This window comes from Octopus bimaculoides, chromosome 26, assembly GCF_001194135.2.
Source record: "Octopus bimaculoides isolate UCB-OBI-ISO-001 chromosome 26, ASM119413v2, whole genome shotgun sequence".
Lineage (NCBI taxonomy): Eukaryota > Metazoa > Mollusca > Cephalopoda > Octopoda > Octopodidae > Octopus > Octopus bimaculoides.
The window spans coordinates 15,228,481-15,234,354 of NC_069006.1; the positions used below are offsets into that span (position 1 = coordinate 15,228,481).

At 33.4% G+C, this 5,874-nt stretch overlaps 2 long non-coding RNA genes across 2 annotated transcripts in view; both read left to right on the forward strand.

Moving 5' to 3' along the window:
* LOC128250917 (uncharacterized) overlaps window positions 1-99 on the forward strand; it is a 286-nt gene extending 187 nt beyond the window's left edge. Inside the window, exon 2 of the long non-coding RNA XR_008266855.1 lies at window positions 7-99. This is a non-coding gene — a long non-coding RNA (uncharacterized LOC128250917). The remainder of the gene's footprint in view (window positions 1-6) is intronic.
* LOC128250916 (uncharacterized) overlaps window positions 1-5,874 on the forward strand; it is a 91,909-nt gene that overhangs the window by 21,725 nt on the left and 64,310 nt on the right. Inside the window, exon 2 of the long non-coding RNA XR_008266854.1 lies at window positions 1,262-1,418. This is a non-coding gene — a long non-coding RNA (uncharacterized LOC128250916). The remainder of the gene's footprint in view (window positions 1-1,261; window positions 1,419-5,874) is intronic.

Below are 5,874 nucleotides of genomic sequence, written 5' to 3' on the forward strand. Positions count from 1 at the left end.
CCATAGGTGTTCTGTGTTTGTGTTCCACCTATACTCGTAATCCACTGTAAATGATGTTTATGGTTTGACTTTACTGATGTTACCTGCGGAATGGTGAAACTTGGATTTTACTTCGCCACACTTTGGATGGTCTGTTGTCCTGTTGTTGTTTTGTCCCGTGCGCTTCGGTATTCTTGTTTATGAAATTGGATTTTACCTACGAAATTTGCTGTCATGAGGCAGGTAGTTGAACTTTCGTACTATTTATCTTGAACTTCTTTTATTGGCCTCAGCGAATGAACTGTTGTGCTACGTCTCCCTATGTATTATTTTTTTTCTCTATATTTTTTCTATATATATTTTTATTCTACTGTATTTGTACCAGTCTCTAATATTTTTAATCGCTGTTTATTTATTTATATTATTCTATTGCATTTTTAATCGATTTTTCTTTTTATGTATAAAATTTTGACCTCCCTTTACTAATTTGGTTTTCGTGGTCTATGTTGTACTTCTTATATGTGGTCATTGGTGGGCTACGGCTTTTCGAGTCGATGACCCAAACGGTTTTATTTTGCAATTAACTTTGTACCTATGTCTCAACTAGTTTGAGCACATCTTTTACAGCCTTGTATAAATTCCTGGTTTTCTAATACAAAACTGTTAATATTGAATAATTATATATATAGAGAGAGAGATAGATAGATAGATAGATAGATATATACATACAGGGTGCGAGGAGTATTTGAGGACAATTTTGGTATGCAATTTGTGCAATTATTCTTGATAATAATTTTTAAGCAAATTATTCTATGAAACCGCCTTCAGCTTCGGTGACTGTTTCAATGTAAGACCGAAACTTCTGGCAATATCTGACATTAACCACTTCGAGGTGATATTCACTGTTCTAATGCAGCAGCTAGTTTCAATCAAGAAAGTTGTGGGTCAAATGTGGTTTCATGTAGATCTCCAAATAGAACGAAACTGAGATTAGGCGATGAGCTGCATAATCTGTTTCAAAGAGAAATGGGTCGACCGACCGTCGTGCTTAAACCCAGTCCATATCTGAATAAACTTTAGTGCTCTTCCACTTTTTGTAGAAGCAACGTATTCCATTTGTCCGGCGCTCCATTTGCATTCAACACCCATTCCGTGGTTGATGGGCATGCCGTGACTGATGAGTATTTTCTTCTGTCAGAGACTTCATTATCCATTTTCTTGATTTTCTTGTTTTATTGCTTTCATGTATATATGTAATTTCCCACTGTCTTTTGTCTTTCAGTTGTCCTAAACGTTTTATCGTTCCTTGTGGCCATTGAAGTATCATCATTATTGTTGTCGTGCCCAGCGTGGTCGACTTTGCCTTTAATCCTTTCGGGGTCGATAAATTAACCAAAGGATTACATTTACGGGATTACTATATGAATGGACCACAACAGGTAAGATTTTTTATTACTATTGTTATTGTATTATTTCAATGTTCAAGATTACTTACTTGGGTATTTGGGCTATATTTTCTATATTTGATCATTGTTGATACATATTCCTTTTCCATCTAGTTTGTATTAACTTTAAAATATTTTAATTCCTTTAAAAAAATAATTGTTGGTAAAATACAACCAAACATTCCAATTACAATGACAACATTGTTGGAGATTTAATAGTTTTTTTAATTTTAGCTCTCAATAATTCCAGTTTCTCATGCACATTACAACAGGAGGTTTTACACCCTAAACTTCACAGAAAACATGACATTCCACACGCTGCCAGACATGCATGTGGTTTTCAATCCTAATGTGGCTACCACACAAACCCACGTCCGTATATAATTCGAACCACAAATATGACAGAAACTTCAGGATTTTCACCTTTTTTTGCAAACCGGCCATTATTAAGTAATTTACGTACACCATCACTAATTTCTTTAGGCGCATACATACAAATGGGTGCTGAAAAGTTCCTGGTATTAAGGGTATTGCGAAAGGCCTGGCTGGAGGCCCATCCTTCCGAGTTCTTTTACAGGACTTACAAAATCTGAAGGACCGTTGTAATAAGTGTGTGAATCTGAGAGGGAAATATGTTGAATAAAATCAAAATTAACTGATCCCCCTACATCTTCTTTAACGCAAACCGGGAATTTTTCAACCCCCCCCCCCTCGTATATATCAATCATTGTTTATTGTCTTTTAGTAAGGCTCTCCACGGCTGACGTCTAAAATTTGCGTTTTGTTCTATGAGTATCAAACTGTACATTTTATTCTTCCACTCGTATTTTTGGTTGAGTGTTTTCGTTTTGTGTTTCTTTAGCTCTTTTAGTGTTAAGTGCTGTAAAATAATTATGCTTGGTAGCTATTTTGTATGTGAAAATGCAGCGCGTGCAAATATATTATTTAAACCTTCAGAAACAAATCATTAGATTCCTTTTCACAAGTTCTCCAAAAAATGTATATAATTTAGCAAATAGCCCCCAAAAGGTTGTATTTCGAGGATAAAAACAAATATGAATTTTCATAGTTCGAAGAAAAAATAATAATAATAATAATGATGGTAATAATAATGATGATGATAATAATAATAATAATAATAGTAAAAATAATAATGATAATAATAATAATAATAATAATATTAGTGATGATGATAATAATAATAGTAATGGTAATGATAATACTACTAATAATAATAATATTGATAATAATAATAATAATAACAGACTATTAATCTCCCAACTTAAAATCATTGAGGATCGATAGATCAACAGGAAAGTATAGTGAGCGGCAGTATATGTGATTGGTTTTATGCGTCTGTGTAAAAGTTTCCGGTATGGATGTGTCTGCGTGTGTATGTGTGTGTGCGTGTACGTGTGTGTGTGTGTGTGTGTATCGATATGATTGCTACGTGTAAAGTTGGTGGTGGTGATGGAGGTGGTATATATCATCACATTTCTCCTTACTAACGCTTGTTCAATGTTTAATGGACAGTTTTAATATTAATTCAGGGCGAAATTTCTTCAACAATTACCTCCTCCCCTCCACACACACACACACACACATAAACACGCGCACAAACACACACACACACATATATACATATATATATATATATATATATATATATATATATATATATATATATATATATATATATATATATATATATATATATATATATAGATAAGAGATGCGCTTACGTACATACATTCATATCAGTACACATAAGCAAATATATTTTTAAATATATACATATGTGTGTCTTTGTGTTCGTGTGTGTGTGTGTGTGTGTGTGTGTAATTTCTAAACGTACATAAAACACAGAATGATGTATTAATCGACTGAGCTACCTCTGATACTCTCCACCTTACAGCATAATTTTATAAATGCTTATAACGCATACATATGTCGGTGTGTGTGTGTATGCGTGTGTGTACGTGTGCGTGTGTGTGTTTGTGTGTGTGCTTTGAAGATGTGTGGTTGAGTGTTTAAGGCGTTCGGTTCACAATCACTATGACACGAGTTCAGTTTCTGGAAGAAGCAGTGCGTTATGACCATAAGGAAGGCACTTCCTTTTACGGTGTTTAAGATATATAACAGCTGGATACACAGCTTGATCAATAATGAAAAGACCAAGAGTATAGCTATGTCTATGTCTGTGCTAATTATCGAGATGATGTTGATGACGAATGTCATTATTGTGCTGTTGGTAAGCCTGTTAGTAATAGTGGCACTGGCTGCGGTAGTTTGGTAGTAATAGTACTGGTGATTGAGATGAATTTGTTGGTTGGTTCTATGACACTAGGATTAGTTATAGATACGGTGCGTAATCTTCAAGTTTAGGGGGATAATAAAAATAAATAAAAATATTCAAGGGAAGTAACTGAACGTCTTAACAGTTTTCTCCGTACATCTCTGTTTATAAATAAATCACACACGTGATTTGATTGACGTTAGGGTTAGGATTAGGGTTAGGGTGTGATTTATTTATAAACAGCTAGAAGAAAACGGATAATACTGGTAAGTCGTTCAGTTATTTCCCTTGAATATTTTTATTTATTTTTTTATCCCCCTAAACTTGAAGATTACCGATGCGGTGTCTCTAGCTTTGGTTACGAGTTTGATCAGACTTATGCCGACCTATGCAAGGTTCGTTATATTTTTTCGAAAAGACCGGTAGTTGCCTTTTAATGCAAACCACACCTCTTAGCGTCAAGGATATCGCGCAAGAGAAAGGAAAACTGATACAGCTTGACAATCGTGTCATCGGTAGCAGTGAAACATGGGAATGATTGCGAAAATGGGGATAATAATAAAAAGTATAATGATGGCAGCGGTGGAAACTGTGGTAGCGACGACCTTGGTGGCAACGACGGCGGTGGCGACGATGACGACAATGATGATGATGATTGATGTAATATTATACAATTCTTCATAAAAATCCTTGAAACTTTTTCTAGAATGAACGAGACGATCTAAAAAGACTATATATATATATATATATATATATATACACGTATGTATGTATATGTTTGTATGTATGTGGGTATGTATATGTATATATATATATCCGTGTATAGATGTGTGTGCGTATATATATATATACATACATACATATGAATGTATGTGAATATGTATGTATGTATGCCTTGAAAATTTCACAATGAACCTTTTCCTAGCTAAAAAACAAAAAAAAGAGCAGAATGTAAAGAAATTAAATCATGCAAACAAAAAAAAAAAAATTAAATAAGTACATCAAAAATCCAATTTTCAACCCACACCAAACGGCGGCGACGACCATCAACACCAACAACACAACACCAACAACACAACACCAACGCCACCTTTACCGCCATCAACATAATACATATTACAAAAATTAAATGCCCAAAATTATATAAAATTTTCAATCCATAATTTTCGTTATTTCCCCTGAGACAGATTTCTTTTTTTTTTTATGTAAAACGATGTGTTAACTCATTTCAGCTTCGCTGTCTTATTGAAAATTGTTGCCTTATTTCCGTATATTTTCGTTGTTGTTACCATTATTGCTTATGTTGTCTTTGCCATTTGCATAGTTTTTTAGTTGTTTTTTAAAATTATTATTATGTCATATCATTTTGTATTTTCACTGTAAATTTCTTCTGAGGATGTGTGTGGGCAGATTCTGCGCGAAACGATTTAGTGAAGCGGATGATTATTTATTCTATAGGGTCTATCAATTATTATTATTATTATTATTATTATTATGATCATCATCATCATCGTTATTGCGTTATGTTAATATTATCATCATCATTATTTTTGTTATTATCGTTATCATTATTAACATTATTATTATTGTTGTTCTTCTTATTAAATTTATTATTATTAAAATTATTAACATTATTATAATTATCATCACCATCACTGTCATCATGACCATCATCATCACCACCACCACCAACATCATCATCACCACCACCAACATCATCATTATCGCCATTATTATTATTATTATAACTATCATCGTCATTAACATCTTTATTCTCTTCCTCCTACTCCCCACTAACATCATCATTATTATTATTATTATTATTATTATTATCATGAAGAAATTTGCTGCTGATCTGTTCAGACTTGCCTAAATTTGCACCGGGGATTGGCGATGAATTTCCGATGTACCTTCAGGCAGTAATTTTCCATTTCGGATTTCATTTTACATACGGATATTTATTATTAATCTATTTGGAAGGCAGTCCCGTCTCGGGATATCACATCGACAGTTATCGTTTGAAAATTAATTTAATCATTTTCTCACCTCGTTGAACTGCAAGTCAATAAAAGCGTCCCCTAACGCAGAGATTGACCCCCAAAATGATACTTTTGAACATTAGAAAAAAAGCTATCGGGCAAGAAGAAACAATAC